Source organism: Pristis pectinata, chromosome 8 (assembly GCF_009764475.1).
Source record: "Pristis pectinata isolate sPriPec2 chromosome 8, sPriPec2.1.pri, whole genome shotgun sequence".
Classification (NCBI taxonomy): Eukaryota; Metazoa; Chordata; class Chondrichthyes; order Rhinopristiformes; family Pristidae; genus Pristis; species Pristis pectinata.
This window is the reverse complement of record NC_067412.1, coordinates 71,354,359-71,378,368: the sequence shown is the minus strand read 5'-3', so window position 1 is coordinate 71,378,368 and position 24,010 is coordinate 71,354,359. Positions and strand designations below refer to the sequence as shown.

The 24,010-nt window shown below is 39.9% G+C and overlaps 1 protein-coding gene and 1 long non-coding RNA gene across 6 annotated transcripts in view; one reads left to right on the top strand and one right to left on the bottom strand.

Annotated features, from left to right (window-relative positions):
• LOC127573017 (uncharacterized) overlaps positions 1-1,459 on the bottom strand; it is a 28,416-nt gene extending 26,957 nt beyond the window's left edge. The window contains exon 1 of the long non-coding RNA XR_007956740.1: positions 1,261-1,459. This is a non-coding gene — a long non-coding RNA (uncharacterized LOC127573017). The remainder of the gene's footprint in view (positions 1-1,260) is intronic.
• Positions 1,460-1,549: 90 nt separating this feature from the next.
• LOC127573152 (H(+)/Cl(-) exchange transporter 5-like) overlaps positions 1,550-24,010 on the top strand; it is a 71,068-nt gene continuing 48,607 nt past the window's right edge. The window contains exon 1 of one of the 5 annotated variants that reach the window (XM_052021101.1): positions 1,550-1,756. The gene's annotated coding sequence lies outside the window, so the exon portion shown is untranslated. Of the gene's footprint in view, positions 1,757-1,844; positions 1,900-12,135; positions 12,169-12,616; positions 12,744-12,881; positions 12,989-24,010 lie in introns of those variants that run through there. The other 4 variants (XM_052021102.1, XM_052021105.1, XM_052021103.1 and 1 more) reach the window with 4 other exon arrangements.

Genomic DNA, 24,010 nt, shown 5'->3' with positions numbered 1-24,010 from the left:
AACCTGTGCCTACTGAAAAATGTCCCTGACAACAAAGGTACAGTGAAACACTGATAATGCAACTCCTTTGTGACTTTGGTGTGCCAGATCAGCAGATTTTCTAGACTACTGGATAGAACTTCTATGACTCCACCCACACACTCTTATTTCACTTTTTTTTAACATATGAATTTAAAGAGTGTGGGAAATAGATACTGGCGAGTTTCAGCTTGTAAGTTTCAGACCCAGCCACACAAACCAACCACACTCCAGATCCCCAACTCACATTCCACTTTAATGAGTGACCCAAATGCCAAACCAGATTGGATCCTGGATTATGTAGTTTTACTGTACATGAGATCTTGAAAATGTAAAACTTGCCATATTTTGAGGAATCGGCTCTCAGCAAAGGCAGACGTCGATGACGAAGGCTTGTAGTGTGCCAGCACTACTTCTGGCCATCGGAGGAAAAGAACATGCAAAAATCAAGACCTCAAACCCAGCATAAAGCTCATGATCTACAGGGCAGCAATGATCCCTGTGTAGATGTGATGGACTCAGGTTCCAATGTGACCTCCAAGAAAGAATTGGATAAATACATGATGAAGAAAAATTTACAAGGCGACAGAGAAAAGGATGGTATATGGAAGTAGAAAGTTGTACTGCTAGAATGCTAATGCAAATATGTTGGGCCTTTTTTTATATAAAACCCTTTACATTCTCAGTGCCATTTAGTCAATACATTCAGTAGTCTTAACCCTTTTTATACTATAGCACCATTGCCACTCATGTGGCCCCCTTCCATTGTTTGAGAGGCTTCCCTCCCGGACTCAGCCTTCCCATGTCCAGTAACAGAAGGACCCCTCTGTGCTTTAACCACTTTATGATTTTATATTCCTCTACACTTGAGAGACAAGGACTATCTATAAGTATCTTAAGGTCATGGAGGAGTCCCACCAATGCCACTTCTGCTGGCAAGATGTGTGACTTTGATGTCAGCAGCCTCTCCCAGGCCAATATCTCCAACTCACTCACTGATATGCCTTGACTTCTGAAACAGGTGCTCTTCTTCAAGGCACAGCAAAAGATTAGCAGGTGGCCAGGAAATTTCAAGAAAACTCCCAAAGCCTACTTTCAAATAGTGTTACATCCTCATCAACTGATGGGGTCTTTGGTCCATGGCCGCCCATGGAGTAGGAGGATATAATCAGGTAATGAGAACCTCGATACCCTTCGGCAGGTGCACACGGGAGATCAACAGAAACGGGGCAAGAAGCTCACTATTGTCCATGCAGCCTCCAGGGACCTTCCTCATCAGCCACCTGAGAACCCAGAGAACCGGAGGGGAAGTCTTCGATCTTGAGTGATTGCCTAAGAAGATGACTAAATAATCTATTATAAAATTCCTTAGTAATAATAAACTGATCCCTTAGCTTTAGGCTTCGCATACTTTGTCCCACTGGTACCGATAGGAACCACCCTCGGCTCAAGATACCGCCTTGTACTAGGCCCAGTAACCATGGTGATTCCGGGCACGTTATCACTTCCGGGTCAGTCGCGGACCGTGATGTGTCGCCACTTGAACCCGGCGGAGGGGCTGAGCGGCTGCTGCGGGGTTTCGGCCTGTGAGCGCTGACCGGGCCACAATGCAGCTGCTCGGTCTGCCTGCCTGCCTGGCGCGTTGACGTTGGCCATTGAGCGCAGCCCCAGCCTGATCTCGGGGCAGAGTCGAGGGATCAGCGCAGAACAGGTACGGAGGCGGAGGCACAGCTGACAGGTGGGTGACTCACTTGTTTCTAACCGCCCACCTGGGGTCCTGTTTGCTCACTTACCTTTAATTTTTATTTAACGGGTCCAACTGCAGTCATACCCAAGCTGCTCTTACTGGCATTTAATGCGTCTGTGTCTGTTTGAATAAAGGTATAGTGGCTGGTTAAATTGCTGTATTTTCCCCCGTTTTACTTTAAGCTTTACTTTATTTTCCAAAGCCTTTGAAAAGAAATTTTCTCACTGGGAAACAAAACTTGTGGAACACATCAGCCTTTGAAGCTCAGATCTCATACTTTAGCGTGTTATTTGAGGTGTTTATACAGGCAGGGAAGTGACTTGTTTCAGCCTTATCATGTGAGTTTTCAGTGTTACACAGGACATTTAGTTGAGTGATAAGTTGTGTTTCTGAGGGCAGTGACCCAGTGTGTTTCGGCGGTATCACAGATGAGGCACACTCGATCGTTTCGTTCCAAGTTAATTTTACTGTAATACATTCAAGAACTTGCTTTGGCTTAGTGGTAGTTACGCAGTTGTATGCGCTGCTGTTTGATCTGTAGTCTCTGTGGAGTTAGCTCTTAAGGGGCTCTTGATACGTTTACATTAGAAAGGGGAACGCAGTACTGTATTCCTATTTTTAATTTGAATGCTACTGCTGGAAAAAAATGTGGAAATTCTCTTGCTGTTACGAAGCTCGTAGTATACCCCCAGCGTGAACTGCGATAAGTATTTGTTTGGATTCCTTACTGTGCTGAATCTGCCACTGATGGAATATAGATTTTTATGTAAGTGCCAAGGCTGAAGGATTTCCATCTTTACCAAGTAAGCACGATGGACATCATTTTGAAAGTGTTCCTAATAGCGCAATGGAAGAACCTGGAGATTTTTAACTCAGTTTTGAGCTGAACATTTTTGGTAACAATAGCAGTGACAATAGCTTTTATGAGGCAAATATGGACGTGGCATTGCAGCACAACACCGTGCTAATAACCAAACATCTTGCAAGCTTTAATCCCCAAACATAATTTAGAGTATGTGTGACATCTGTTCCAGTTGTAAGGCTGCCAATGCACTGACCAAATAGAATCTGGGGGAAGTTGATGGAAATGTGAGGGGAAAATGACTTGTAGGGAAAATTAGTGGGGGAATGGGATTGCTGTTAGAGCTGATATAACTTCGAAGGCAGTATGATAATGTGGCAACAGAAGTCACTACGTACTAAATATTTTTGTTTTGGGCTATGTATTATAACAGCAGTTGTAATGGAGATGAGTGCTGAGAATTGTTAAACTACATTCTTGGGTTATTTTAAGTTTGTCAGTCTTTCTTAGTTTCATGTTGGTAGTCGTGACTAATTTGAATTTTTCAAATCACTGTTTAAGAGGAGATTAATAAACCTGTACTAGGAAGGGAACAGTATGGGGTGGTGGAGAATTACTGAGGAGGTTTCTAAAGCTTTTTCATGTGTTCTATATTATGGTGATTAAAACCAGAAAACTGCTCTCAATGATATGCTTAACCACTGATCCTGAAGTGTTATAAAGGCCCAGATTTTATCTTTTTTTTAAACATGTATTACCATCTTCTTGCTCTTGTGCTCCATGCCAATAAATGTGCATCATTAGTAATCCATTTCTTAATCCTTAGGGAGCACATAGCGAGCTAAATGAGGTCATCACATCAGATTTACGATGTCAGAATTCAAAAGAAAAAATGTGAATTTGAAATTGATTATAAACAAAATATTCTATTTATCTCTGATTTTTCTCATGCCTAAAATGATTCAAGCAGTTTTCTTTTAATACTTTCATTAATCTTTCCACAGCAAGGCCTTAGCCTCTTTCTAATGCCAATCATTTAATGTTAAATGTCCTTTGTCCAGGGATTTCAAAGAATATTTTGTATTTTTTCCCCCAGTTACTTCTTCAAAGAATTAAATTGATCAGAAATTAGTGCATATAGTAACAACCATTTTCTTGCCTTGGGCAGTTTTACCTCACCAACTAAATGGTGTGTATCAGGTGACATTATAAAAAGTACATTTTGTTTAACTTTAACAGTAAACCCACCACTATATAAATATGTGTAAAATACTTTTGAATTACATGTATTGGTTGGGTTGGTAGAGAGAAGATGTTTTCAAATCTAGGTGCCATAAATGTAAGAGTTAGCAGTAAATTTAGTTTTAAGAGAATTTTTATCCAGAGTGATGAGAATGATCTTTCATCCTTAGAATGTGGAACTACACTACAGGGATTTGTTGAGGTGAAAAGCTTGCATGTATTTAAGGGGAAGACACTTAAACAGGAGGAAGGAAGGAACAGATTCTGCTTATAGGCTAAGGTGAAGAGAAATGGCTCAGATTAGTTCGATTTCTGTGCTATAATATCAATGTAATTCACCAGAAAATGGTGTGATGCAAATCTTCCTTTGCCTGAAAGAGGAAATAGAATTGCATGTATCTGTGCAGGAGATCTGACTGAAATGAATGGGTTTTCATTTGAAAAGTTCAGTTTTAAACACTGCTAGGACCCTGCCCATATGAACTATTTAATACCATTTCAACACAGATTGCATCAGTGGTAGGGAGGGCCATAGTTCCCAAAGCTCTGAACCAATAGGGTTTTCTCCTTGCCATTCCATGGTCTGTTGTGATTGATTGCTATGATTTGGCAATAGATCTATTATTAGTGTATTGTGTGTTTACTAAGTAGAACCATAAAACCATAACCATAGAACCATACAGCACAAAACAGGCCCTTCGGCCCACCATGTTGTGCCGTCCATCAATCCACCCTAAACACTACCTAACCCCTTCCTCCCGCGTATCCCCCCATCCCACACTCCATATGCCTATCCAACAAGCTCTTGAACCTGTCCAATGTATCTGCCTCCACCACCACCCCAGGCAGTGCATTCCACTAGTGCATTAATTAGATAACCATTGGTCTTTATTTCCCTTGGAACAATTCCTTATGTTCCTTTGTAAGGAGATGGATCTAAGGGTAATAGCTGCCTTCTAATATTCTCAGGTATAATACTCTTACCAGCTGAGATAGTAGTGCTACATTAGTCCCTTGTGTTCCTGGATTAGGAAGGAGACATTTAGGAAGCATCACTCCCTTAATTACTCCAGAAACTCGTGGGTAGAGGATGAAGCTCTTGGTCTTAAAGTCAGAATCAGATTTTTTAATCACTGACATATTTCGTGAAATTTGTTGTTTTGTGGCAGCAGTACAGTGCAAAGACACAAAAATCTATAAATTACAAAAATAAATAATGCAAAAAAAAATGAATAACAAGATAGTGTTCATGGACCTTTAAGAAATCTGATGGTGGAGGGGAAGAAGCTGTTTCTAAATCATTGAATGTGGGTCTTTAGGCTCCTGTATCTCCTCCCTGATGGTAGTAATGAGAAGAGGGCATGTCCCGGATGGTGAGGGTCCTTAATGATGGATGCCGCCTCCTTGAAGCACCGCCTCTTGAAGATGTCCTCGATAGTGGGGAGAGTTGTGCCCGTGATGGAGCTGGCTGAGTCTATAATCCTCTGCAACCTCTTGCGATCCTGTGCATTGGAGGCTCCATACCAGGCGGTGATGCAACCAGTCAGAATGCTCTTCACCGTGCAGCTGTAGAAATTTGTAAGAGTCTTTGGTGAACTGGAGGGATTGTGGCATCTTCTAAACCGACATGCATTGGTAACCTAAGGAGAAGAAGCAGGAAATACTGATTTCCATACTGTCTATGTTGCAGTTCTGTCACTATTTATAATCATGTTCTGTGTTGTAAAACCTTGGAACTAAATCTCCAAATGCAACAGATTTGTTCTCACTGGGCATCTTTGCATAAGATTATTTAGTGTGAATTCTCAATGTAGAGTGCATGATATAGTGGTTAAGGGTTAATATATAAGTAATTTTTAATTTCAAACCAAGATCTTTCAATTTCTTGTTTTAAGACTTACAAACATGCAAATTAAGAACTGCTCGTCTTCTCAAGTATGCTCCACCATTTAATAAAGTCATGGTTGATCTGATTGTTATCTTAAGTCCCCATTCCCATCCACTCATGGTAAACTTTCAATCCCTTGCTCATCAAGTATGTAGCAACTCCTTCCTTAAAAATATTCAAAAACCTCCCTTTGGATGAGGTTCTACTAGCTGTGTCACTGTGCTGCCCACTGATCTTAGAAAAGATTAGTTCCCCCGGCCCCCCCCACCCCCATCTTGTTGCTTTTGTTTCTCAGTACTATGAACATCAGAAATTGATAATTTTTTTTAATTGTATGTTGGTTTTGCAGAAGTTCCTTGGTGTGGTAGGAAATGTAAAAGCTGTGTTTGAAAGTATTTGAAGTGTACTGTGTAGCTAACCTGTTAATGGATAGTCTTGAAATGCTTGACAAATTGTGCACACTTTTTGTTAAAGCAGGTATATGCCAGTTAAAGCAGTGGCACTGTGGATGAGAATATATATTTAAATATATTTAAACCTATTATAATGGAAGAAGGATTCAAGTCACAGAATCGCCTTTTTTTTTAATGGTGCCCCTAAATGCCGGCAAACTTAGTAACTGTGCTATGTAGCAGCATGCATCAGATAAAAATGCCCCAAATAAAGTAATCTGGATGGAAAATATTTTAAGCAATGGTCTGTATATATATCAATTGTGATCAGCCACATTCCTTGATAGTCCTGTGTTTATGCCATTGCTTAATGACTTCTGGTTTCTTTAATACAGAATTATTTTGTTACTGCTCAGCTTCAAGAGTCGGCCAGCTTCAGAAGTCAGAGCAGTGCTGTGACGCAGCAGTTAACACTGTTGCCTCACAGCTACAGGGATCCAAATTCATGCCTGACCTTGGGTGCTGTCTTTGTGGAGTTTGCATATGTGGATTTCCAGGTGCTCCTACATCCCAAAGACATGAAGGTTATTTGGCTACTGTAAATTACCCCTTAGTGCAGGTAAGTGGCAAACAAATCAAAAAGGAAAGGGAGGTCATGGGCAATTGAGAAGGAAAAAGTTGTATGGCCCTGGGGGGAATGGGCTGAAGAAATTACTCTGTTGGAAGCCAGAATGGGCTGGATGGCCTCCTTTTATGTTGTAATAAGTATATAAAATTCTTATGCACAGCTCCAAATTTAAAAGCTACTGTATTATGTAGTGCTAACAGATTTTAATGATTAAGAATAGATGCAGGAACTCTTTTAGGTATTTTTAGCAGCAGTTCAATGAATTGTGGTGTGTACATATGAATTTTTGTATTGTGCACACTTGAATTATGAGAAGCAGCTAACACTACAATTATAGATTTAGAACTTAATTTGGGCTCTGTCTGGGAAAGTGTTTTGAGGAGTAGAATGCTAAATTGGTGGCTATAGCTTACTTGATGGGGAGGGAGTGATGTGAACAGTTTGGAAATTCTGAGAATATCATTATAACTTTGAAAACATATTTTGCAACGCTAACCGTTAAAGAGGTTAATGTTGAAATTCTTGTTTCACGTTAAATACACTTGTGACAAAATGAATTTGCATTGTTTATTTATGCTATTTGACTTTAAATTGTTTTTAAAATGGCCATAAGCTACACAAATGAAGCAAACATTGGGATCTGTGACAAGCTATCCTAGATCAAAAATACATAAACTGGAATGAAATATATCTCCAGTGTTTGCATATTTTTCAGTTTCTTTGGTGCCATGGCGGTGCAGTAGTTAACACTGCTGCCTCTCAAATGTGAGTTCATTCCTGATCTTGGGTGCTGCCAGTGTGAAGTTTGCATGTTCTCCCCATGATCGTATAGGCTTCCAAGAGTTTTGTCTTGTATCCTAAAGATAAATGGATATGTTAATTGATTACTGTAAAAGAAAGTCATTAGTGTGGGTAAGTGGCAAGAGAATTAACAGATGTGAGAGAGAAATTGCAAGGATTACAGGGAAAATAAAAGGTGAGGGAATGGGATTGCTGTGTTGGGAGACACCATGGTCCTGATGGGCTGAAAGGCCTACACTATCATAATAAGAGTATATAAAAATAAAAGCATGGGAATACCACAATCTACCTTGCATACCATGTTGTGTACTTAGACTTCATCTACTGTAGTATGGAACAATGGAACTTGTGTATTGAACATTATAGCAGCATATGGAATGTATATAATGAGCTCTTTTCCCAACAGTGCAAATGATTATAAAGGAATCCGCATGCTTGAAGATTTGATAATTTTCAGAGAACTAGCCAAACCACTCTCCTTGATAGAAAGATGGACTGATGGGAATTTTTTTTGGCCTGTGTAATGGGTGTTCACATCTTTAACTAGAACAGTTTTGGGAGTGCTAGGCATAGAACTGGATGGCAATGAGAAGTGGGGTGGGTAGTTTTATTTGTGATGGGATAATGTTTTGGAAGGGAAGGAAGATGATATCAAAAGACAAGAGTAGTCAATATAATCTTCATAGGTTGGAAAGTGAGATATGCTAAATTTTTTGGAAACCTTATGTTTTTATTTGAAGCATAGTATTTCAAATGGATTTTAATTAAGAGTAGATGGTCTGAGGCTTTCTCAATGTGTGCTGGAACTTTGGAAAAAAAGTCTAGTAGTACCTCTTCAGATCTGTCCTTCCAAATTTGGATTACTTTTGGAGAGAGCATTTTAATCTGCCGGACAGAAGGAAACAACAGTGATTGCTGATCTGTTACTGGGAGCATTTTCTACTGATGGATGAAGAAGAATGCATAAAAGCTGTATTGAAATTATTACCACTGTAGTAAAACCAATTACCACACACGATGTATTTGACTCTTGTGGTTTCAAGTACTTATTTGCTGACACAGCCTGGCCTATAGATTTCCTGGTTATGTTAGAAAAGCTGGTGTGTAAGAATTCAGGACAGCTGAGGGACTTTCCAAACTGAGATGAAAATAGAAATCATGAAAAGCCTGCAGAACAAGGGATTTGTATCAGATGCATTGATAAACTTGAATGTCCAGCTTTAAGGTTGCATTTCCTGCATTAAGAAATAGCTCAATATCATTGGTATGGTGTTCAAGTAGCTACAAGGAATTATCAAGCATGCAATAATAGTGGAGGTAGAGCTTTAAGATTACTAGAATCCTTTCTTTTACTAATGAGATTAATTCAGTGAATAATCTCAGATTATTGAGAATAGTATACTGTGTTTGTCAAGATATTGTAGCAATCCTCAGATGAAAACAAAAAGATGGTTACCTGGTGCCAATGAATTTCTAGTCCCCTCTCTTTCACCAAAGGCTTCCAGAAGGTGTCCATAATCTAGTATGTAGTGGAACTTGGTGTTTGTGTATCGAGGTCTATATGTAGTTTGATGCAGCCACGCACAAAGGTGACTATCTTTACAATGGACATCCTATCCCTGCAGACCTCCAAATCAGGTCTCTTAACTTTATCTTTTAAACAGAGCCCAGCCAGTCTCTTTCCACCACTTTCTGTCAGCAGGCTGAACTTGTTCTTGCATTCAACACCACCTCCTTCAACTCCATTCATTTTCCCAAATCAAAGGTGTAGCTATGGGAACTTGCTTGGTCCCTGGCCATGGGAACTTGCACGTGTCTGTGGCTACATGGAGGAGTCTGTTTAGCTCCTATTTAGAGCCCCCCCCACCTCAACTTTTTGCCCATTACATTGATGACTGTTGGTGCTGCCTCCTGCACAAGTTTAGTGCTCAAAAATTTCATTGTTTTACTGTCAACTTCCACCCTGTGCTCTCATTCATAGGGTCAATTTCTGACACTTCCTTCTTTATGATATCTCTACCTCCATCTTGAGATAGATTAACTACCAATATCCATATGAGTACACCAACTCTCACAGATGCCTTTTTGCCATCCCGCTTCCATTCCATTCTCCCAGTTTCTCCATCTCTGCTCTGATAATAAGACTTTCCACTACACTGCCTTTAAGGTGTCCTTTTTCATTAACTGTGGCTTTCCCTCTACTGTAGTTAAAAGGGCTCTCGACTGCCTCCTCCTTTTCCTGCACTTTTATTATCAACACCTCTTCACCCAGTCAGAACAAGGATAAGGTACCCATCACCTTCCCCACCATATTTCAATAGATCATCTTCCATAATTCCAACAAGATCTCACCATCAAGTGCAGTCTTCCCTTGCGCTCTCCTTTTTAGCATTCTGAAGGGATTGTTTCCTCAGTGACTCCCTTGGTTCAGTCTACCATATTCAGCAACCACTCTCCTTCTCAGAGTTTTCTCATGCCAATGATAGGAGATGCCACATCGTCGCTTTTAGAATATACAAACAAGATTAGAGTGGAGAGGGCAGCCTGGTGACTCCATGTTTGATCAGCAAGCAGGATGGAGACACAAGATACTGCAGATGCTGAAATCTGGAGCAACACACGAGATGCTGGAGGAACTCAGCAAGTCAGGCAGCATCAATGGAAGAAAATGAACAGTTGACATTTCAGGATTGAGAGGGGAGATGGCCAGTATAAAAAGGTGGAGGGAAAGAATGGAGAAAGAGCTCGCACTTGATGGGTGGATCCAGGTTGGGAGATGGGGTTTGATAGGCAGATAGTTTGATAGGGGAGAGAAAAGGGATGGGAGGGAGCAGTTACTGGAAGTTGGAGAATTGTGTTCATACCGCTGGGTTGCAGGCTGCCCAGGTGGAATGAGATGCTGTTCCTCTAGTTTGCAACTGGGGAATCCAGACAGCTACATTGGACTCTGCTACATTGACTACTGCATTGGAGCCACTTGCTGCACTCATGTGGAACTCATCAACTTCACCTCCAACTTTCACCCCGCCCTCAAATTCGCTTGCTCTATCTCCGACACTTCTCTCCCCTTTTCGTCATCTGTGTCGCCATCTCATGAGACAGTTTGTCTACTGACGTCTACTACAAACCCCCTGACTCTCACATTTACCTTGACTGCACCACCAGCCACCCCGTCACTTGCAAGGATGCCAATCCTTTTTCTCGGTTCTTCCGTCTCTGCCGTATCTGTTCTCTGGATTAGGCCTTCCACTCCAGGACATCTGAGATGTCCTTTTTCAGAAAATAGTGCTCCTCTTTCCTCTCCCCGCCCTCCCCACAATGTTATTGATGGAGCCCTCACCCTCCTCTATTTCCCCCAACCCCAGGCAGAACAGGGATAGAGTTATAGAGTTCCCCTGGTTCTCGCCTACCACCCCACCAGCCTTTGCACCCAGCATATCATTCTTCGCGTCTACAGTGGGATCCCACCACCAGCTACATCTTCCCATCCCCTCCCCTTTCTGCTTTCCACAGGGATAACTCTCTCTGTAACTCCCTCGTCCACTTATCCCTCCCTCCCCAGGCATTCTCCCCTGTAACCACCAGAGGTGTAACACCTGCCCCTATACCTCCACTCTTGCCACCATCCAGGGCACTAAACAGCCCTTCCAGCTGAGGCAGTCCTTCAGAAGCATATCCCCTTGGCATTATCTGTTGCATCCAGTGCTTCCATTGTGACTTCCTCTACCTCGGTGAGACTGGATGCAGACCAGGCAACCGCTTTGCCAAGCACCTTCGCCTTGTCTGCCATGGCCGTCTGGATTCCCTGGTAGCCAGCCGTTTTAATTCTCCCTCCCATTCCCACACTGACATGTCTGTCCTCCGCCTCCACTGGTTCCTCTCCCCCACTACTCCCCTCAGCCCTCCCCACCTCCCTCCCTTTATTCCACGGTCCACCTTCCTCTCCTTTTGGATTGCATCCTCTTTGTCACTTCTACCTACCTCCTTTCAGCTCCTGGTGCCATTCCCATTCTTTCTCTTCCCCCCCCCCCCCCCACCACCCACCACCCAACAGATCCACTTCCTATAACCTGGCAGCTCTTGCTCCACCCCTTCTCTCTATCTTCCCTCTGTCAGTCCAGATGAAAGATCAGACCAGTCTCGACCTGAAATATCGACTGTCCATTTTCCTCCATAGATGCTGCCTGATCTGCTGAGTTCCTCCAGCATCTCTGTGTTGATCAGAAAGCTTCCAGTTTCCTGTCCATTAATTTGTACTGTGTTACAATTGGATACAACTTGTAGAGCCTCCCCAAACCCTGTTTTGGAGAGCACATCCAATATGTATTTGTGCAATATTCTCTTGAAGTCACCTGATCCAAACTGACTGGATAAGTGTCCTCCCCCAGTCTTTTCAGTAAAAGATGTACTTTGGTCTGTCCAAAGCTTGCCAGTCTTCCCTTGCAAGGGATTCTCTATGAACAAGAACTAAGACTGGCAGATTCTGAGGTGCAGGACCATGTCCTGAAGGACACAGTGAAGCTTGGCCCAGCCACTGTAAAGGCTGTATGGAGAAAGGTCACTGTATTGTGTCTTCTCACCCCTATACACTGAGGAGCTGGGGCCTGTGTCATGATTGAGACTGAAAAATTGATGCCATACTGACATAATGTGAGTATTATAAGCTAATGTAATGCTTGGTAAAGGGAATGAAAACAATGCAATCTCCTGTATTGCAGATGTTATCAATAAAATATTCTTTTGGTGGGGAATGAAAGTAAAATTATATTAGTGTATGACAGAAAACTGTAGTTCTGAATGCAAGATATACAGAGCAAAGCTTAAACTTGTTAACTCTCAGAACACCAATTTAGTGTTTGATTGTAATCACTTGTACACACCACTTCCTTTGCAAATTGATGGTTTTCCTTATCCTCTCCTTCAGTAACTGGTGTCTGAAGCAGTATAAGCGTAGGCATTCTGTTCATTTGTTGAAAGATGACAAGCACCCTGTTTAAAGATCAGATTGTGATGTAATTGCTTCAGGATTATGACACTGCTGGGAGATCATATGATTGTCCTATAGTAAAAAGAGTCTCTGTTAACAAGATCCTAAGAGTTAGTAGTTTCATTTTCTGGTTGTATCAGTCTAGCACACCAGCTTGAGGTGCCAGCATGTACTTGCAGGATGGTATGCTGCACTTTCAGAATTGTAGAAATGAGTTTATTGATTCACTACACGTTGGGTGAGTAATGTTAACCGCATGGCTTGAGGAAGGCAACAAGTATAAATTAAGTACATCTTGAGGAACTACTCAAGAAACAGAAAAGGGAGAAGGAAAATTACATCAATGCTCTGTTCTTTGAAACATTGTTCCTGGTAATTTTACTGCAACAGTGACAAAGATCTGGGAGTAATTTATTTTGTTACTTGGATAGGAAAAGGTAAAAGAAGAAAATCTTACTGGAACAAAGTTTTCTGCTTAAAGTAGTAAGTACACCTTGGTTAATGGGTTAGTTAGTAATTATCTTTGTGTAAACTAATTAATAATTTCCAAAGTAATTCTGTGCATTGGTGATTTTGATAATGAACAAATGTGCAACAAGGAAATCTGTGTTCAGAAAATGGAAATTCCCCACTCGACAACAGTGATACTATATGACAAATACTCCATTGACTGGTAAATGGTTTAGCCTACCTGTGGTCATGGAAGGAGCTATACAAATACAAATTATTTTCATAAGCTGATAGCTGTTGTCCAGACTTATGAACTAAAGTATATATTTTAGACTAAGTTGAAAATCAAACTGATTTTGAAACTTTACATTTTCTAAGAGTCACTGTTATTTTGGACTCGAACTGACCAGAAGATTTCTCATAGTTAACCACTTCGAAGAAGTTAAACACTTCATGTCTAAAGCACTGTTTAAATTGTGACAATGTACTTTTACAGTCAAATGTTACCATTACGTTTTTTTAAAACTGAGGAAGAGGTAAAATATGAAGTTAATGTTGAAACTTTTTTGCAAGTTAAGTTTCCTTTGTAAACATTGTCTGTAAATTAGATTTAAGTAACTTTATGATTTGAGTTCACTGTAAAATGTTATGGGGGGATCTCTCAAGGTGAAGGGATTCTCATGTTAATCAGTTGACTTTTTGTACTCTTGTGAATAATTTGATCATGTTAAATGGCAACTAGTATTGATCTGATTATGTTCTTGTGGGGGGGGGGGGGGGGTTAGTTGTGGATAGAGAACGGGTGCACGGAATGAGATTTGTTAAATTGGGATGCAAGAGAAAAATCAAATGAATTTGAAACCAATGCTTTGCAGTAATTTTTTGAGTCAGGTTAAACAGTCTACCGCCTACAACGATGTCGCCACAGAGAATTGCAGTTCTGTACAGTATCAAGCTTTAATGAAACAATCCAATATCATTAGCCTTTTATTACTCCACCCCTTTAAAACAAAAATTGCATTAATTTATTGGAATTGATAGATTCTTTTTTGGGGAATCTATCAATTCCAATAAATTAATGCAATTTTCTGTGGTGACATTGTTGTAGGCAGCAGACTGTTTAACCTGACTCAAAATCTGGTTTGAAAGTTTTTTTAAGAAAAGGACTTGGTTTTCAAGTAACTAAACAGGTAATGGTTAAGTTTTTTTATCAATCTACCTTTCTCTTGTAAGGTTTTGTTGCACTGAATTGAATGTTGTTGAGGTGCACTAACCACAGTACCAATATGCTATGGCTATTGATAACAGTTATTAGGCATTGTATTATTTTCATTTTGGTTTTGTTTCCACTTTGAGGATAGATGATTTTTTTTTGTAATTGATGGAATGTACATGAACAATGCTGCTTCAGAATTGCTGGATTACTGCTTAATTAGCTTTTCAAAAACAAGATCAAAATTACCACCAAGGAACATTTTGTCCCTGATGTAAGCATTTTCTATTAGCTTTCCTTGAACCACGCACACAAATGAGGGTCATGTGTCTCTGACTAATGCTATATCCAAGCAATTACTCGCTGGTTCAGCTGCAGCTCAACCACATGACCATTCTTCGATATTTTTTGTTTGTGACTAATAGCTTGACAAAGTTAACAGAGTTATACTATACTAATTGAGATATAATATTGGCCAAATCTTTGGTTAAAAGCATATTGTAAAACACCAACCTGTGGGGAGATCTAAATGAATAATTGCTCTTTGCTTCTTAAATTACCTCTCCTAATGATTGATTCTTACTTCTCTGATTAAAAGTTGTCATTTTTGGTTCTTGAAATATTTTAATTGACCGATTCGGGATATAATAGTTGCACTTTACACATTCAGGATGTGATATTTGAATTTTAACTATAAACTCTGTTTGAAAATTCTGCTGATGCAACTGTTACTCCAAATCAACATGCATTTTAAAAAAGCACTCAGCTCTGAGGGTTTTGCTGAGCAGCAAAATATTTTTTGTATAATATTTTAATATGACCTACACTTGACAGACCTTGTCTGTGTAAGTGAGCAACATTTGCTGAACTTTCCAATAGCTTGTTCAGATTAATGGCATGGGGAATCAATTAAAAAGATGTGAAGCAATAGGCATAAAAGGAATAACAGAAATATGGCATAAAAACCAAAAATGCTGGAAACATTCTGTGGATAATGAAACTGCCAGCATTTCAGGTCAAATATCCTTCATCAGAACTGGGAAGGTGAAAAAATAAGTTATTTTTAAGTTGCAAAGAGTGGGAGAGGGATGGAAAGAATGAGGACGGGGTTGCCCAAGCGATCCCAATGTTTATGGAGCCATCGAATTAATAGTTTAATGAGGGCAATTAGAGAGAGAGAAAAACAAACAAAGGAACATGTCAAAAATGTGAGATGTAGGTCAGAACTGTTGCTGAAACCAAATAGAGAATGCTGGAAATGCTCAGCAGATTAGAGGATGTCCATGGAGAGACACAAACTGAGTTAATATTGGAGGTGGATAACATTACAGCAGAACAAATGCTGCAGCTTTTCTATTCTAACCTTATGCCTGGAATCTGTCATCCTGGCATCATTCAGTAAATCTTTTTGGTACTCTCAAGTGCCTTTTCGTCCTTCCTAAAGTACAGTGATTGATAAAGAGCACGTATTCCAGTTGTGGCCTAATCAATGTTTGATGTTGGTTCAACATTACTTGCTGTTGTCCTATATGCCTCTTATTTCTGAATCCTAGTTCTCACACTGATAGGAAAAACTAGCTATTTGAGATTGTGGAATTCAATATTGAGTGCAAGAGGCTGGAAGGAAGGTGAGGTGCTGTTCCACAAGTTTAGTTGGGCTTCATTGAGACAGTGTAGTTCAAAGTGAAACATGCTCCCCACTGAAACTTGATTGGCAGGCTGTAATACGCAAGCATTATGAAAGGAAGAAAGGGTGATTGCATAGCTATTGGTTAGAATAGAACAATGCTTGTAAGTAAGAAAGGACATGACTAACAGAGAGAGGAAAAACACATCCCATATGATTTAATATAAGGCGTAGGAAAGGTTTCATCACACTACAGAACTCCACATAGTGGAATGTGAAGAATATAGACATACATGTATGAAATGACTGGAAGAAAATAGTCACAATCATTAAGGATTTCAGTGCTCCCCAAGTCACATGATAGGAAGGAGTGAAAAGTGGAAGTTTTTATACTGTGAAAAATTTCTTTCTGACTTGATATGTAAGAAGTCCAGCAAGAGAGGAAGTTCTGCTAGATCTACAAAAAAGGAAATGGTCTGCAGCAGAAAGTCAGCATATGAGAACTTCCAGATTTTAGTGATCATAATAGTTTCATGGAATTGTTACCGGACAACAAGAGACATTAGGCCTATTGAGTCTCTGCTGACTCTCAGAGAGAGATCACATCAGTCCCATGCATCACACTCTTTCCCTGTAACTTTGCAATTTATTCTACTTCAAGTCATTTCCTTTTTAAAAAGTGCTGATCGATTCTTTTATCATCACCCTTGCAGACATTGAATTTCTAATTAATCTCTGAGTAAAATACTTTTCCTCTTATTCCTTTTGTATCTTTGGCCAAAAGTGTTAATCTTTGTCCCCTCTTTCTACCACCTGTCAATGGAAATAGCATTCCTCTACTTAACCTATCTATACACTCATAATCCTGTATACCTCTATCAATTCAACCATCTGTGCTCCAAGGAATACACCCCAGCCTCTCCTTTCTAAACTTGCATCTGGTCTCTCATTCCTGGCATGATTCACTAAATCGTACAGTTCCCTTTGCAGTATACCACACTTCTAAGCTTCATGTCATCCAGAACTTTGGAAACCATTACCCTACACACTCATGATTGGCATTACGTATATACAAAAAAAAAAGCAGTGGTCCTGACACTGACCTCTGGCAAATACCTGTCTACTACCTTTCAATCTGGAGGGGGGGGGTGGGGTGGGGGCTCTGTTTTCCATCTTTAAGCCAATTTCATAGCCATGCTGCTTGTTACTCTTTAATTCCATGCATATTAATTTTGTTGTCCAACCTTTTTATGTGGGATTTTACCAGTCAGTTTCTAAAGATCCATGCAGAACACATCTAGTGTGTTTCTTTCGTTAACCTTTTTAATTACCTCTTCAAAGGTTTCAGATAGGCTATGCAATCACTATCTTTGCCTTTAACAAATCTATGCTTGATTATCTTGATCAACTCAAACTCCTCCAAATGCCTTATTAATTTTTTCAGATTTTTTTTGTTTGAAGCTTCCCGCAACTGAGGTTAAAGTGACTGGCTTGGCATGTCCTTGCACCCCTTTTAGAACAAGGACATGACACTAGCCATTTTTCTGTCCACTTTATCCTTTCTAGTATTAACTTCTTAACAGTTTTCATTATCGCCATTGCCTCTCTTTATATTGAAATTACGGCAACATCTTTTTTTTAAAAAAGATAGAAATACAAAATACTCATTTAGTATTCCCGCTATGCTTTCTGTCTCCATGCATAGATAATTTTCTTTATCCCTAATCAGCCCCAACACCCCTCTTGCTACCCATTTATTTAAGTGCTTTAAGAAGACCTTTGAATTTATTTTGTATTAGCTGTAATTCATTTCTCACTTTCCTTTTTACTTTAAATATGAGGTTAATATATCAGCCTTATTCTGATTGGTGCTATTCACCCAATAGGCATCTCATACATTTGTTTTTCTCCATGGTGTTTTCTATCTCCATTGTCATTCAGAGGCCTCTGTCTTGTCTTGCCTTGCCTTCCCAAAGCCCCCCTCTCCCCTTTTTTCCCCCTTCCCCCACCCCATGTGGTATGTACCTGAAACAAATGCTCCTTAAAGGTCATTGTTGTTTTGTTATAGTTCTGCCTACCAATATTTGGTTCCTCTTTATCCTTGCCAGGTACCTTCTCTTATTTGAAGTTGGCCTTTCTCTGTTTTAGAAGTTCCTCTTCTGATTTCTCCTTTCCCTGCTCTGTTATTACTCATGACCTTATCGTTTGAAGATCACTGCTCCCCGGATATTCTCTGATTGATATGTGGTCCAATTAGCTCGCCTTATAGCTCAAAACCAAATGCAGCAATGCTTCCTTTCCAAATGGGTCCGAAACATAATGACCGAGGGAGTTTGCTTGAATGCATTTCAGACAGACCTCCTCTCTGCCTATATCCAATATCGATTGGAACAGTGTTAATTGAAATCACCCAGTATCACCACTCTGCAGCTAATGCACATTTCTCTAATTTTCAGCTAAATTTTGTTTCTCACACTGCCTCCATCCTGGATGAAGATTAAAGAATCATCTGTGTATTCTGCATTGAATGTCTGTTCTAGTGGGAATGTATTCTTTAATGAGGTCAGGAATGGCTGCTAGGAAGATGGAGAACAGGGCAATAACACAATCTTGCTCGACCCAAGTTTAGATGACCGGCTATTAAAAAGAATGAAAGCAAGTCATCCGATTCCGAAGTAGCCTCCGATGCTTTATAAATTTTGGCAGACAGCCAAATCTGGACCATCTTCCACAAAGCTTTGCAGTTGATTGTGATGTAGGCCTTTATAAAGTGAAGGTCTTGTACAGAGTTATAGGGATATATAGCACAGAGACAGGCCCTTCACCCCATCGTCCACACTGGCCATCAAGCATGCATTTACAATAATCCCATTTTATTCTTCCTGCTCTTCCCCCCCCCCCCCCTGCAAATTCTACCACTCACCTGCGCATTAGCAGCAATTTACAGTGGCCAATTAACTTTCCAACCTCCACGTGGGAGGAAACCGGAGCACCCAGTGGAAACCCACACCCACTGAGAGCAGACAAACTCTGCACAGACATCACTAGAGTTTAGGATTGAACCTGGGTCGCTGATTTTGTTCTTGACGTATGTTCTGTATTTGGCAGGCAACGAAGATCATATCCCTGCCATCTGTCTGCAGCAGGAATTCTTTGGCAAGGAGAAGTAATCAGTTTAAAAGAGGACATGAGTGACAATTCTCCCTATCGTTTTGCTTTGATAATTTCGTAATTATGTTAACTCCTTTCTTAAAGATTGTTACAATGTTGGCATTCCTCAAGTCCCCTGAACTTTTCTCGTTACACTATACCAAATTTGGAGATTCTGTGGAGCTTCTGCAACAAGAAGTTCTTCTTCCAGAGTGCTGGGAATACATTCAAAAGTGACATCCATGCTAGTTGACTTGGGTTTCAGAAATATCTTTCATCTAACAGGCTTTGCTTTCTTTAATTGCTATCAAATGGGAAGTCTCTCCAATAACATGCCCAGTTGGGCTTTCACCAAGATTAGACCTCACCACAGCCTTGGTCGAAATGTGATCCAAAGAGCTGAATTCTGGAATGAAGGTGAGAGTGACAGTCCTTGACATCAGGACCTATGTGTGGCATAGTCAAGAAGGGCCTGTTTCTGTGCTGTATAGCTCTATGAATCTATGGTATCAATGAGCTCTGGGGAAAAAAAATCTGAAGTCAATGGGGATCAAGGAGAAATCATTCCAATGGTGCGAGTCACATCCTTCACATATGAAGATGACTATGGTTGTTGGAGGTCAATCATCCCATCCTTGGGATATCACTGCAAGAGTTGCACAAAGCAGTGTCCTCACCCAAGCATCTTCAATTGCTTCATCAACGACCTTCCATTATTAGTGAGGATGTTTGTTGATGAGAGAGAGATGTGGTCAATATGCGGGAAAGAGATTAGATTAATTAGAAGTCATTGGCTTAATTAATTCAACACAACATCGTGGGCCAAAGGGCCTGTGCTGTATGTTCTATGGTCTATGATTGCACAAGGTTATATTGAAAAATTGTTAGCAAATATAGCATTCCAAGCTTGCATGCAGTTTAGATGTAGAGAGCATTGAGAGTTATGGAGTCATGCAGCACAAAAACAGGTCCTTCAAGTCCTGTTTTTGTGCTGTATGACTCCATAACCCTTTACAGTAATCGTACACTAATCCCATTTTATTCTCCCCATATTCCCATTGACATCCCCCCACATTCTATAACTCACTTACACACAAAGGATAACTTAGTGGCCAATTAACTCACTAACCTATAGGTCTATGGGTTGTAGAAGGAAACCAGAGCACTTGGAGGAAATCCATGCAGTTACAGGAAGAACATGCAACCTTCACAAAAACGGCATCAGATGTGAGGATTGAACCTGGACTGTTACTAGATGACAAAGTAGTGAAATTTGCATCACAAAAGTGCTTTATAAGGACCATTTCCAATAAGGGAGAGTCATCTAATCACTCACTCTTGACATTGCAATGACATTAGCATTGCCATATTCCCAGCCATCAACATCCTGGGGTCACTGTTGACCAAAAACTCAACTGAGCTAGTGACACAATTACTGTAGCTACCAAAGTAGATGGGAGGTTGCATGTCCTGTGCCTCCTAATGTCTCAAAGCCTTTCCACCATCTTTAAGGCACATTCAGATCATAATGGTATATCCTCCATTTGCCTGGTTGAGTGCAGCCTCGATAACTTGACACTATCCAGGAAAAAGCCACCCAATCAATTGGTTTCCCATCCTGCAGCTTAACTATTCATTCCCTACTCACTGGCAAACTGACTGCAGTGTGTAGCATCTATAAAAGGCATTATAATTACTTGCCCAAGCCAATCCAACAGCTCCTTCCAAAGTTGTCATGTCTGCCACCAAATAGGACAATGACATATGTTTGGTACAGGATGCTCTGAGACCATAGGAGATGTAAAGGCCCTTGTACTCTGGAAAAGAATAAAACTGTATCCACAAGAAATCTCACATGCATTGACCTTTTCTTGCTACTGCTTATTTTGATGACAGAGATCTTCCTTTGGACAACGGCACTGAGTTATTGATAGAAGTCTTTGGGTAGAATGAGATGTCATTTTGCAATCTGTTTTTCTTTCCAGTCAAACTAACTTTAATTTTGCCTGTGTACTGTGTTTTAACCTTTAAAAGTTTTCTCATTTTACTTGTGAAAACTTTTAAAGGTTAAGACACAGTAGACAGGCAAAACTAAAGTTAGTTTGGTATTTCTGCAGAAAAAAAATTAAATTGCTTTTATGCTGTTCTTTAATTTGTACCTGATAACCTCGTGCCAGGAACCAACTATGGCATCTATAACAACCATATCACATTTAACATAAACATCTCAAGGTGCGTGGCAGGAAAATTATCAAACAAAATTTGACAGCAAGCCACAAGGAAGTTTTAGAACAAGGATTATTGTAAATGGCTTCATAAAGAAGGGCTTAGGGAATGATTTCCAGCACTTGAGTGAAGATACTGCTGCCATTGGAGAAACAGTTAAATTCGGAGATGAACATGAGGGCCAGAATTGGAGGAGCACAGATATTTAAAGGACTGTAGAGTTGAAGAAGGTTTATGATGGAGAGTGGCAAGGCCATGGGTTAGAAAACAAAGGTGAGAATTTTAAACTTCGAGTTACTGCTTAAATGTGATGAGTGAGTAAGATGTGGTGTGGGTTGGGATGCAGGCAGCAGAGTTCTTGATGACTGTGTTTACAGAGGTAGAGTGAGGGAGTAAGCTGGCTGGAGTCGCATTGGAATAATCAAGTTGACGGGTATCAAAGGATCGGGTAAGGTTTTAGCCACACATGATCCTTGAAGGTTGGGTAAATGCCAAAAATAATGATGCAGGGAAAGGAATAGATGATGACTTTCTTGCTAAGACTAATGTAAGAATGGACCCAGATCACTGCAGTCTCAACCATTTGGAACAGCAGAGAGACATTGGAGGAAAATGGCATATTACTTGTGTTGAGGGTTTCCCCAGGTTGAGAAGAATAAGGAGAGATGGATTGCCCACTTTACAATCATGTAAAATGTAATGAGTGACTTTGATCAGGTGTTTTAGCAGTGGCTGGGCAGATACCAGATATGAAGGATTAGAGGCCATAAACAAGAGCTTTGGATATGAAAGAATGTTTAGAAACCAAGCAGTTTGTTCACAAGGATAGAGAGGAGTTGTGATTTGCACATCTATGGGAGGAGGCACCACACCTTATGAGAGGGAACAATTAATAATATAAGCTAACCTGGGGGCCAGACCAGAAGTTGGACATTTTAGTGGGAAATAGGATTAAGGTTTCAGAAAGTGTGTCTTGGTGACAAAATAAGCTTGTTAAGTCATTTCTCATAGCCAATGGCAACCTCCTAGATCTAAATAAAAATCTTAACTAAAATTCCAAATATTATGTGGAAAACACTATTGTTACTGGTTGGAACACTACCAAAATTAAAGGAAGAGAGTGGAAGTTGATCTCCCAGGAGAAATGGATATTGATCCATGTTTTTGTAGAAGAGTTGGTGCCCTATTATGTAGAAGTAATTTAATTTTGAAAGCTGTATTTACTTCTGAAGTGCTTTGGGACTTTATTTACTGGAAACAAAACCTTCTATTCTTCAACTTGATTGTATATCACTACATGTACTTTGTTTTAGGAACTTAATGTTCTGCCAGAAGCTTATCCATGCTTTTAAATATTTACCTGGAGTGGATTTCTTAATGTAATGTAAATTTTATGGTGAACGCAGTCTGGGCTATCAAAAAACTGGAGAGTACATTTGGTTATCCCAGCTGCTTCTGAATTTTCATAAATTTCTTGGTGTTGATGTGGTTTGGTTTTGCTGAAAGTTGAAGTCTGATGAGAGATGTAATGGATTATATACAATTAATGTGTGCCACTGGAAGAAAATGATCCACACTAAGTATATAAGGAAGTAGTAGTTGAAGAATCTGATACCATCATTCGATGTCCTAAAAGTTTGTTGTGTGTATAATTTTGTATTTCACTTTTAAATTGAATTAAAAGTTCTATTCATAATTCTAAAATGTACTGTAATACTCTATGCAGTTCTCCAATTTTTTTTATAGGTTTAGCAGTTTTCTAAGGGACCTCAAAAAAAAATACATTTCCATTTACCTCGACTTATTTTCTTCCTTTTACTGAAGTGCTGGAACAGGCTGTTTCAGGTCCATAACCAGTGAAGTCATTCTTTAACTATGTGCACTGCATTGAATTACAGCCACTGTTCTAATATGAAAATGTTTCACAGCCAAGCAGAATCTATTAATTGATGTGCTTTCAAACATATTTCAGCAAGGTCTCACTGTCTATGCAATGTGAGGATATCTGGGCTAATTGTAGTGCTTTGTTGCCATCTTTTCTGTAAACATGTGTATCATAAACTGGGGATTGAGCCTGGGATTTTCTTGGTCGGCATAACTTAATACAATATCTCTTACTGTGGTGAGCTTTGGATCTAATACAATGCCTCTTACTGTAGTAGCAGTCTTTCGTGTACTTGCCCTACTCTTAAGTAGGGCAAAGACGCAAAAGTTGTCTTTCAGGTTGGTGGCTCCCTTTTAAACAATTTAAAATCTTTACCCTCATCAGATCCTTCCACCTCTGCTACCTCTTCCTCACACATTGATCATCCAGCTCTGATCTCTTGTGCATTTCCTTTCTCTCAATAATGGATAATTCAATTACCTTGATCTTGTGCTGTAGAACTCTTTCCTAAACCATTCTGTCTCAATTTCTCTGGTCTACTTTTTTTTTATGTGAAACGTATTAGGACAGATTATGCCACCAACATAACAGATACGTTACACAGTGGAACAGCAGCTTCAAATGAAAACAAAATTTGCATTAAACACCAGTATCTCTAAACTGTGCCACTCCTATTAACTTTGAAATAACTGCACTTCACTTTCTTCCTCATGACTGAGCTACAACGGTTGGTGTGAAATTTTTGCATTACTGTGACAGACTGGAAAGATAAATTGAACTCTGTTTATCCCTCTGTTAGCCCCTTTATTGTTTCTGTATGCTTACTGTGTGCAACTTGGCTAGTTGCTAACTACTTTCGGATACCCTGAGATCATGAAAGGTTGTATGTAAATGCAACTTATTCTTTGTATCAGTCAAAGTTATCAAATTAATTTCAAATCTAAGTATTATGAA